This window comes from Protopterus annectens, chromosome 2.part0, assembly GCF_019279795.1.
Source record: "Protopterus annectens isolate FY-2018-M chromosome 2.part0, PAN1.0, whole genome shotgun sequence".
NCBI lineage: Eukaryota > Metazoa > Chordata > Ceratodontiformes > Protopteridae > Protopterus > Protopterus annectens.
The window spans coordinates 229,788,098-229,800,838 of NC_056728.1; the positions used below are offsets into that span (position 1 = coordinate 229,788,098).

Consider the following 12,741-nt stretch of genomic DNA (forward strand, 5'->3'; position numbering starts at 1 on the left):
GACCTCTGAAACGTTCCAAAACAGATTCACCAACTAAAGCTTTGACAAATATTTGTACACCTTAGATGGAAGGGTATTAAGATCCAAACCTCATGGGCTACCAGTTTTTGTAAGGTACTGGAAACTTTTTTTCTATGCCTTCACATATTTTAAACTCAGAAGAAGCACATTTAATCTCGTTTTTTTGTAGAATTTTTAGTAGTCTAGCTGTGTTTCCAAACTACCTCCATCCAATTTATGTCCTCAAGAAAACAAGATCTCCTGCACATCACACACTACTTCACAATGAAATCTGATTAAATGTCTTAAGAGTGGAAAAATAACTTAGCTTCTATTAGTGCTTCCTGTCATTACAGATACCAACATATTTCTTACTTCTCACACTAACTTGTCTACTTTATGTTTACTAAACAGCACAGAGGGACAAAGCTATGAGCTGCCAAAGATCTTCATCTTGTAGCTTTTGGTTTAATTTCCTTAATCATTACATGTAAACTGTGTGAATCAAGAAAGTTAAACATTCAGATAAGTGTCCCTGGCTCCCCAAAGAAAATATAGATACTCGTCCCTAATGATTAAACGAATAATGACACAATACACTTATTTAGTAGCCACATGCAATGGGATGGTTTTACCTCTCAAGTGCACTACCTTTTAAATAAATCATTGTGGCTAGCAAACACAAGACAAAATACAACAAATGTTTAAATCACCAAAAAGCAGTGAAACAAAACAAAACCAATGTATGAAGAACTTCACTCCCACCATAAAATATAACTTTAAAATGGCAAGAAGCGAATCAATGTCAACCTTTTAATAACTATAAAACCTTTCAAGAAAAAAAGTATTGCACATCTATTAACCTAATATTAGCATAATAACGGTGGTGCAAACCGAATTCAAACTCACTAATGCAAACATACTGTCACACTGATAAGTGTGCACATATGTGGTACATCACAAACGCATTGCAGCTCACTCTTGTACCTCCCACACACACCCACAGTAACATCTGAGTTAACACTCTGTACGTGTGCATTGTCATAATAACCTCTCAATGACATGCCTATATTCTCATAAAGCACTTCTCTATATATCAAGTCCTAGCTTCTGCCCAATGGCTCATAACAATAATTAGTGACCAGATAGTAAGGCTATATGGACACCAATGAAGAGGCAGAAGCTGGCCCTTACAGCTGCATCACATAAGGCAATATACTTTATGTGATCTTTTGAAGGTACTAAAGGTACACGATTGTGATGCAATGTGGTCAGGACTCATCATTCTGTCCAACTTCAAGTAGGCAACTTCTTTAGTTTAAACTAGCCTGACGGTAAAGAGGTAGAGCTTCTGTCTGTCAAGTAGGTGCCAGCCCGAGAGAGGGGGTAAATGCTCTAACTACCAAAATAAGCTCTTCTCTATTTAGTGATGAATGACAGTTTTCTTACTGCTCCATCAGCCCCTTGTCTGAGGCCAGGAGGGAGACCACAGCATGCAGTGACAGGGGCACTGACAAAATCTACAGAAGGCCAGGCATGTAGAAGGACATCTCACATAATTGCCACTGTATAATCAGCACTAGGGAATTAAGGAAACAGTGACAAAGATGCAGACATCTGGAGACCATTCCATAGCTCTCACTTGTAAAGAGAATGAAAAAGGTACTGGATGAACCCCAAAGGTTCAAGGTCAGCAATAATGGGGGGGGGGGTTATCCAAGAAGCTTGCAATTTCTTGTTCTACATAAGCTGCCATTTTCTGCTCATTTCAGTAGTCACGGTCACAAGACCACTAGCCCAGAGGATCCACTGGAGAAACTTAAGCAGAAGTAGCAGCGACACAAATGAGAAGTAATCTGTAACCTCCTTACATGAATACTAGTCCAAACCTCGAGCACACTTCCATTTTTAATGGTGTCAAAACAGAGTTCTTGTCGAAGCACATCATGCAACATTATAACCTACAGACAGCTGTGTAACGATCTTGAAAATTTATACACTTACAGTGAAGCATTTTTATTTAAGCCGCAATACCATTTTTAATTCAGTTACAGATTCCCCACACTGCACATAATAGCTAAAACAGAAAATAATAGCAAACTACTTTACATGGCAACTTTACAAAGTGGTGCCAAATGTACATTTACTACACTGCAGCATTTCAAACAGAAAGGAGCACTTCACATGAAGCTGCCTCACACTCATCATTTTCTGCTAGGAACATTTAAGTAAAAACGTAATGCCTTTCGGCTCTTCCCAGTTAGGGGTTGCCACAGCGGAACGCCGGTCCGCTTATGATTAGCAGTAGATTTTTACGGTGCAGAAGTGCCAGCCCGACGCCCAACCTTCAACAAAGGCACACCCATTCACGCACCTACCTGCATGTCTTTAAGCGTCACTCAACCGCGGGGAGGACAAGCAGACTACACACATCATGCGCTCCAGCCAAAAATCGAAACGGAGAACCTCTTGCTGTGAGGTGACAATGCTAACTGCTGCACCACCACGTATATATCAATCCAGTTTTTTTTTTTGTTACAAAAACACAAACTGTGCATGCCAACACAAGCTGGTGGTGAACAGGTAGGGAGAGGGAGTTGCTGCCATTAGTTTTAAATCTACAGACAATGTTTAAATAAAGAGATTAGTAAAACAGGTTAATTTCATTCATTAACTAGTTGTTAATTTTTTCTTATTTTTTTTAATTACTTTCCTGGAGCTTTTCTCCTCAAGTCTCCTCCCAAAAAAAAAAAAAAAGGCTCAGACTAAACCGGTTAACAAATGTAAAAATAAAAATAAATAACTATGCTGTCTCATTTCAAAAAGGGTCCCTTCACATGAAAGGCATTTTGTAGATCATAACAGCACTAATTACACAAATAATCCACCGCCTGAACATACAAACTAGTTACAAAGAGGCTAGCTGAGGGCTGCAATACCTAAAGATGGTAAAGACCCATCAGATCCAGCTTCATACAGGTCCATTTCATTTCTAAACCATGATTATAAAAAGGGTTTGTGTCTACAATGGCTAACAGAATGGCAAAGGTGATGCCAAAATTAACAGATACAGATCAATGTGGTTTTGTGGTGGGGTGGAAAACATTTGACAACATTAATAGCACAATGATGACCCAGAGGGAATCAGTATGCAAGAAAACACTACTGTTGGCGGTGGGTCTTCATGCAAAGACAGCATTCATAAGAGTAAGCTGGGATTTTAGGAGTAGGGCAATGGAAGCATTTGCATTCCCTGATAAAATTAGAAGGATATACGAGGGATTTGAGGAAAAAATTAAAGTGGGTAGGGTCTTGCTGGATAAGTAATTTTTGAGCAGAGGAACTAGACAGGGGTGTCCTTATCCTCCTTTGTTATTTTAGTTATATTTAGAACCACTGGCAAAGAAACTAAAAAAAAACTCAGAAATTCAAGGATATAAGCTTTATTTCCAGATGATATTATTTTATACCCGATTAAACCAGAAAAGGACATTTCAATGTTGTGGAACATTTGAAGACAGTTTCAGGTGTTTCTAAGATACAAAATTAATGAAGATAAAGGCAATAGCTGCAAACTATGTACCCACACAAAAACTGGTTCAGCAATACCCATATTTATTGGGACATAATAAAAATGAAGTACTTAAGAGTATGTAGAACAAATCCAAGGGTACACCAATAGCCAAACAGAAAAAATCCAACAAACTCCAAAACAGTCTCTTTATTAAAAGCTGTGCACAAAACAGTAAGTGCTTTCACGTTGTAGTAACACTTCTTCAGACTTCAATGACATGCTAGTAAAACTCAATCTATATATAGCGTATTCATTCACCTACAGCTCGTTAGTCTCTTAATTAGTAATACAAATTTAAATTGCTGTCTCTGCAATACACGTAGTTCACCAGCAAATATTGATGAAATAGACAGCACACATCATAAACATAAGTAAAAACATTTATCAACTTTCTACAGTAACATAAAAATATATATATATTTTTTTAAAAAAATTTTTAGTGTTTAAATGGCTTGGCTGCCAAAAATGGTTTCAAACTCGTTTTCTCATTCAGCCCATAATGATGTGCCTGCAGCCTAATGATCCATTTATTTTCTACCTCTTCGGTATAATTCTTAATATTACCTAATCTACTGGTCCTTTTCACTAACTCTAGGACTCTAAATTTGAAACAATGTTGGAGCCCATTTTCTATTGTATGGCGTGCTAATGCATTGGACATATTCTCTTTGTTAATCGCATAGAGGTGTTCTCTTATGCGTTCGCGGAGGGTCCTGTTTGTTTTTCCTACATAGTATTTCCCACAGAGTTGACACTGTGCTAGGTATACAACATCCCTAGTCCTACAGTCAGCATAGCATTTAAATGTGTATCTGCGTCCTGTATGTGGGTGTAAAAAAACATTATCAAGGGCTATGTATTGGCATTGATTGCATGTCCGGCAAGGGAAGGTGCCTTGTCTTTGAGATTGTATGAACCCTGCATCTGTTTTCTCATAACATAACAGCCGTTTGAGAGATTTCATGTTCTTCTAGGCTATTCTTGGTTTGTCTTCCACTATGTTCATAATTCGTTCATCCATGACAAGTATCTTCCAGTTTCTCTCTATTATCTTTTTAATCTGACTATTCCTATTAGTATAGGGAATAATGAGTCTACTATTCTCAGTGTGTTGTTTATTTCTTCCTACATTACTTGTTTCCTTTTTACCATAGAAGAATGGTCTACCTTTACTCTTCCTTAGATTATTACTTGACTCTATGGTGACTTGTACTGTTCCCTTATCATATCCTCTAGATGCAAAGTTGTGAAATAATCTTTCTTTCTGTTGGATATAAGCTTCCTCACTTGTAGTAAGTTTAGAAGTCCTAAGGACCTGATTGGTGATGATATTTTTGTTATATGGAGAGGACCCACAGCTGAGTTAAGTGAGTTCATCTCTTACTTGAATGGGACCACCGATTTCTTAGAATTTGAGGGTACACACTCACATACTCAGATAGAATTCCTCGATGTTCAGTTGACAAAAGGGTTGAATGGGATAGAAACAGAAATGTTTAGAAAGCCTTGTTGGAGGAACAACCTCCTCCACCGCACCAGCATGCACCCCAGGCATGTTCATTCGAATATCATCACAAATCACGTCCTTAGGACTTCTAAACTTACTAGAAGTGAGGAAGCTTATATCCAACAGAAAGAAAGATTATTTCACAACTTTGCATCTAGAGGATATGATAAGGGAACAGTACAAGTCACCACAGAGTCAAGTAATAATCTAAGGAAGAGTAAAGGTAGACCATTCTTCTATGGTAAAAAGGAAACAAGTAATGTAGGAAGAAATAAACAACATACTGAGAATAGCAGACTCATTATTCCCTATACTAATAGGAATAGTCAGATTAAAAAGATAATAGAGAGAAACTGGAAGATACTTGTCATGGATGAACGAATTATGAACATAGTGGAAGACAAACCAAGAATAGCCTATAGGAACATGAAATCTCTCAAACGGCTGTTATGTTATGAGAAAACAGATGCAGGGTTCATACAATGTCAAAGACAAGGCACCTTCCCTTGCCGGACATGCAATCAATGTCAATACATAGCCCTTGATAATGTTTTTTTTTACACCCACATACAGGATGCAGATACACATTTAAATGCTATGCTGACTGTAGGACTAGGGATGTTGTATACCTAGCACAGTGTCAACTCTGTGGGAAATACTATATAAGAAAAACAAACAGGACCCTCCGCGAACGCATAAGAGAACACCTCTATGCGATTAACAAAGAGAATATGTCCAATGCATTAGCACGCCATACAATAGAAAATGGGCTCCAACATTGTTTCAAATTTAGAGTCCTAGAATTAGTGAGAAGGACCAGTAAATTAGGTAATATTAAGAATTATACCGAAGAGGTAGAAAATAAATGGATCATTAGGCTGCAGGCACATCATTATGGGCTGAATGAGAAAACGAGTTTGAAACCATTTTTGGCAGCCAAGCCATTTAAACACTAAAAATTAAAAAAAAAAAATATATATATATATATATATATATATATATATATATATATATATATTTATGTTATTGTAGAAAGTTGATAAATGTTTTTACTTATGTTTATGATGTGTGTTGTCTATTTCATCAATATTTGCTGGTGAACTACGTGTATTGCAGAGACAGCAATTTAAATTTGTATTACTAATTAAGAGACCAATGAGTTGTAGGTGAATGAATACGCTATATATAGATTGAGTTTTACTAGCATGTCACTGAAGTCTGAAGAAGCGTTACTACAACGTGAAAGCGCTTACTGTTTTGTGCACAGCTTTTAATAAAGAGACTGTTTTGGAGTTCGTTGGATTTTTTCTGTTTGGCTATTGGTGTACCCTTGGATTTGTTCTACATTTTCTGGATTATTTTCGTTACAAGGGTACTTTACTTGGCAGGAAGGTTTGTTTGCTTTTCTTACTTAAGAGTATGGATTAAAAAAAAAAAAGATACTGTTACAGCAGCTAAGGATATGAGAGAACAGACCAAAACAAAACAAAAGACAATACAAAAACTGAGAAATTGGAAGCTCTTTTTTATGGATATAGATAAGATAGAAGCAGTCAAAACGTTTTTTTAGTCTCTAGTTTTACGCACAGGGCAGGCATACTTCTATCAACCAAAGGAGGAGAAATTGTGGATAGCAATTAATAAAGAGTTGAAGGATTTTAACTGGGAGAGGAAAATGACAAGAGTCAAGTGAGATAAGCGGATTCTTCCAAAAGAAGAAGGTGATTTGGGACTACCTGATTTGAAGGGGTATTTCAGAGCTACACATTTAAGGCTCCTATCCATAGCACAAGCAGAAAGCTATAATTCAAAGCAGAAAGGGATGAGGACAAAACGGGGGAAGCTCAAGAAACAATGAGACACTGGGATTTTGGATGCAGATCATTAAGGAGAACAATATTCATACAGAATATTATATTCATAAACTATCAAAAAGTATTCCAAGAACTACGCCAACACAGGAATGGAGAAAGGAGATTCTGCTGATGGGGATGATAGCAATTAAGGATACAGATAATAGGCAAGGGGGGATGGAATTGACTGAAGAAAACTGGCAAAGGAACAAAGGTATTGACAGCAAATAATTAAACAGGGAAAAGTAATAGAATAGGAAGATACCAATAATTTATTTGGACTATAGGCTAAAGATTGCCTTCCCTATCAAGGATTGATATCAGAGTATAGGCAAAGAGAAAGAAACCGGGTGATCCTAAGGAAAAGACCGGCAATGGTAGAGTTTTTAGTAGAATCTAGAACAGAAGCTGCCATTAAAAAAGGAATAATTAGCATATAAAATATTGCACGATAACTATAAGAATCAAATCACAGAAGGTTACAAAAGGACTGGGAAGAGAAAATGTATGATTCCCAAATATGCAAGAGTCTAGAATATTTAGGATCATTGATTGAAAGTGTTGACACATATTTTTATACCCAAAGTAGACACCAAAGAATATTTCCTCAGACAGACAGCAAATGTTGGAGGTGTGATGGAAAAAAAGGAGGCAACTGAGAACATATATATTTTTTGGGACTGTATTGAGTTGTTAGACCTTAAAAATTCCCTGCAGACTACTCTATCAGAAATACTGGATGAGCAAATTGGTATAGCTAAGGAAACGATATTTTTGAACTATGATACAAAATCGGAATTGCCTGAACATATTACGGCCTTGCTGAGTCTAATTAAGATGGCTGCCAAAAAAGCAATTAGTAGAAAATGGAAATTTAAGTCTAAACCAACTATACTAGAAGTAGTGAGTACTGCAAGATATAAAACAACTGGAAATGTGATCTTTAGAGTAGGAGTAAATTACATAGACAAAATGGGAATTGCGGGAACAGCACATGCATAATAATGTTTCCGAGGAGGAATGAGGTTTAAAAGAACACAGGATGTGAATGAGCTATGTAATGTTTAGATGACAAGTGACTGGGCAGATTTGTAAGTGATGTATAATGTTTCCAACTAAAAATGTGTAAATATGATTTGTTTTCATTTATATAAACGTTTGATTGCCTATCTCATAAGTGATAATTTGATAAAATCTTTCTTGATTAAAAAAAAAAGAAGAAAGAAAATAAAGAGGCTAGCATGACAGCAAGATACTGACAATAACATGCCAGACTACACATAACCATACCTGCATATAAAATCCACTTGTACAGCACAGCAGTTAAACATTTTTGTACTGGTTTGGAAAAGGCTGCAGCACAAACTGGCAAGGACGTAGCTTGCCAAAGGGTTAAGGAATGATGAGCAATAAACTTAATGATGTGGATGATGAGATCTGGTAACTCAGTAAGTAAAGGTATCCTGTTAGGCGAGAGAAATAAAACACACATGTTCTAACGAATGTGAACAAGAATGCACAAGAACAGACTGCCTATTTGATAAAACATCCACTATTAAATTCAGATTCCATAACATCTTTTAAGATGTTTCCTACATCACTTTGCTACATAACTGTGTTAAGAAAGTGAAATGCTCAAGTTAAGTTTTTTTTATATAGTGAACCGATATCATTCTTTACTGAAAGCAATAAAGTTATAAATCCATGTTATTAAAATTATATACATGTTCCCACACATCCATTTTTCATTTCCATACATTGGCTTACAAAATTCTTATATTGGTTTCAACTTGTCTTCACTGTACTTTTTATGACAATTACGTTTGTACATTTTTTAAATTATAAAAAATTCATAAAACAAAATAAAAGCTAATACTTTTATAAGAAAAGAAAAGTTGCCTTTAAATTCATAAAACAAAATAAAAGCGAATACCTTTGATAAGAAAAGAAAAGTTGCATTTATTCATTTTTTAGTAGTATCTGAAAGTAAACACTTAAATCAGAAACTTAACAGTTTCTGAAGGTACATATTAGATGCATCTACCACAAAATGTGACCTGAAATTAAGCTACTTCTTTAAAAATACTTTGGAATTTCTAAGCAGTAGTCATCTCTTGATCAATAACTATTCAGCGCAAACTTTTTCATTAAATGTTTTTTTATCACATCAGAGTTCCTGTAGTGTCTGACTACCACTTAGAACTGTGGATTCGAGTATAACACACTCGTACAACTGTATATATAATGATGTAATTTACAGATGTTAAAAACTAAGGTTGTATGGTCAACTGTAACTGCAAAAATGACAAAAGTTTACATCTAAATTAAACTCTGCATGCAACACTTTAGTAGTTGTATTAAAATATAGAGCACCTGGGCAAATCTTTACAAGACACTGTGTGGAATATACTGCCGCTACCATTTTTACTGCACACAGACGGGTATGTGCTGCAGGTATGGAGACTAGCTACAGCAAACCCTAGAAACTTGGACAACACTGTGGTCATTTGGTTGACAGAAAATGAAACACTTTCACCACTGCTGAAACTCTGTACAAAAATTGTGTACTCAGGAGTTTATAATAACAAAAAATAAAATGAATCGCAAACCCAAACAAGGTTAGCATGGTTATAAATATAAGAGGATACCAAAGTACACATCAGAAGAGAGTAGAGGGATTATAACAAGTTGTCCTATACAACAATTACCCTTCAGATGCAATAAGCAGCTACAAAGACTCATGAAAATGTCAAAATAGCATACCTCTTAACCTTCCCCAATTCTGCCTCATATCTTTGTCCTGTCCCTCAATGTTTTTGATTTTCAGGTAAATCACTGAGAAATACAGTAAGTAATGCCAGACATTAAAATTTCATACTTCTTATTGTTCAGAAAATAACGATTGGTGCTAAGCTTGCTGTTCTACTAACTCTTTAAATAAATCAGAGGCACATTTAAAACTGTCCCTGATTTAGGACCTTTGTCCTCCTGTCAGTATTGGCTCTGTCCACAATTATTGAACAAAGAAGTGGGCGCAAGGAGGTAGACAGTCATAATCTTTTGTACTCTATGAGCATCATATGAAGTGTGAAAAATACTCAAAGAAAACAGCCTGTAGATTGCACCACTCAGAATACTTAAAAGTCCAAGCCACTTAATATGTTTGGCTTACATTCTATAAAAGTGCTACCTCTAAATAAAATACTGAAAAATTCCAAAATATACAAGCACATTTAACACAGAGAATATTTACATAATAAGTAAAGGCCCCGATTACGAGAAAAATGCTGCCTGTTTAATGTATTCTACATTTAAATGTCCTTTAACTTACTTTTACTGGTTTCAGCAGCAAGCAACTGCAAAGATTTTCCTGACAAAAATGAACAAGCTAAAGATATGCCTAACCAGTTCCAGCCAAATGTTCGACTCTGTGCTTTCACAATTAAGTTAATTAAAATGAAAATTATAAACAGAAGCACCACAGCTTTCTGTGTCAATTGACTGATATTCTAATGTGCAACTTACTCTAAACTACAAATGTCTAATATCTCCTCTTCATCTGTTACGCTTTAGCCTGAATAACTGAACCTTGGTAACTAAGCTCAAGCAAAAATCACCTCAACAACGTAACCAGGGACATCAGCATACACTTCTTGTTCTAAAACTATAAACGCAAAAGTCAGAATACTTTCTATTAATAAGACTCAGAAATCCATTACTACCTGCGACTCCGGGCTAACAGCACCGTCCAATTTTCATCTGTTTATCTTACCAAATCACCTCCACTTCATATTATTTTCACCAAAAACGCATGCGTAAAAGGAATAGACGTACACGAGATGTGCGCGCTCTCGAACTTTTCCTCAAAATCCCATACTGCTATGCGATAAATATAATGATGGAGTTTGTCAGTTCTCGTTGTAAACTTGTAATAGTGGATGGTGAATTGATCGTATTGAGTATTCCTCGTTTTCAGTCTTAAAAAACCTCTGATGTGTATTAAAATTCAGTCACACGTGCATTTTTTTAATATTTTATGCAAATATTACATACATCGTCGTAACAGAAAAAAATAGTTTTCTGGCAAATCTTTGAGGATTAAGGCCAACGAATAAGGACTGGCATTTGAGTTTCAAACTTTATAACATTCAGAAAATGCATGTCTATGTAAACTCTGTTTTTCCAGCAACTTTATAAGTTTATAAGATCAATAACTAAAATATGCCCCTGATCGTTTTTGGCTTTGTCCTGAATTCTTGCAGTTGGAATACTCTCCATCTGACACAGACATCCTCCAAAAGGGTTTCACTGAGACAGATACCTGGTGTCAAAACCATGGCCTCAAGCTAAATGCCAAAAAGTGCATAGTCATCTCCTTTGGAAAAAAACAAAGTACCCACAAACTACCACATAAGTGGTAGCCCTTTAAATACGGAAGGCGTAATAAGGGATCTGGGGACCCAAGTAGATAGTAACCTCTCCTTTGATAATCACATTGCCAAAGTGGTTAGAAAATCCTTCTATGTGGCTCACCTAATCACAAAAGGGTTTGCATACAGATTGAAAGAGGTAATTGGGCCCCTCTAAGCATCACTCATCAGACCCATCATAGAGTACAATGCCCCATTTGGGATGTACCTTACAAGACACCTGCAACAACTGGAAAGACCACAGAAGTTCCTCACCAAGAGGATCACTGGCCTCATGCAGATGCCCTATGCAGCTCGACTGAAAAAAACTCCAGCTGTACTCGGTTGCATACCGCCTACTCAGGGGTGATCTCTGCCTGACATACAAGGCCATGTCCAACCCAGAACTTTAAATAAATTAAAGGTAGTTCAAATTAGTGACCACACAGTGTAATTAACGATTGATGTGTGTAATTTATTTTCGGTCATTTCAAATGAAATAGGGTTGCAATGGTTAGAGCAACAATTATATAAAACTGGTGTATATGAACAGGACCGTATAAATACTTTTGTTACCTTAATGAAGGTTGTATTGAAGAACAACTATATTTATTTTGAGGGCCAGTATTACAAACAAAAAACTGGAGTAGCAATGGGAGCTGCGTGTGCTCCTATTTATGCGAATTACATTATGGCCTACTGGGAGCAAGAGTATGTTTTCACCAGTGACTATATGAAGTATATACAACAATACACCCATTTTTTGGATGACATATTTGTGGTATGGGATGGGCCAATTGAAGTCATGAAGGCCTTTATAGATTATATTAATTGTACAGTACAATTTTTTAGGTTCACCTATGAATATAGTAGTGAGGAAATTTCATATTTAGGTGTAAAATTGAAGGTCAATCATGTGGAAAAATGTTTGGTTTCTGGTATATACAGAAAGCCTACCTTTTCCAATTCTTACTTGAGCTACCAGAGCTGGCACCCTAACCATCAGAAAAAAGTGATAGTAAAAGGACAAATGGTTAGGGCAGCCAGAATGGTAAGTGAAAGTCAATATTTTCTAAAAGAAATGGAGTTCATTAAAGGTTCATTAATTGTGGATATCCTGTTGAATTGTGTGATTCCATTATGGAGGAAGTGAAATGTAAGAGGTTTAGTGGTGTTTATAAGGCAATTTTAACCAATGATTACCACAATGGGGGGGGGGCAAGTTAATTCAGTTATTGGAGAAGTAAAAATAACAAAAAATGAAATTGATGTTAATACCAGTGTGGGGGGAAATTGTATTTTATCACTATATACAATTATGACATGGATCACATAGTGGGAATAATAAACAGAAATTGGAAGTTATTAAAATTGGATAGTAACGTATGGAGAAAATTG

The 12,741-nt window shown here is 36.1% G+C and overlaps 1 protein-coding gene across 1 annotated transcript in view; it reads right to left on the reverse strand.

The window, feature by feature from the left end:
• TBCCD1 (TBCC domain containing 1) overlaps positions 1-10,759 on the reverse strand; it is a 768,212-nt gene extending 757,453 nt beyond the window's left edge. The window contains exon 1 of the mRNA XM_044060684.1: positions 10,657-10,759. The gene's annotated coding sequence lies outside the window, so the exon portion shown is untranslated. The remainder of the gene's footprint in view (positions 1-10,656) is intronic.
• Positions 10,760-12,741: the final 1,982 nt, after the last annotated feature.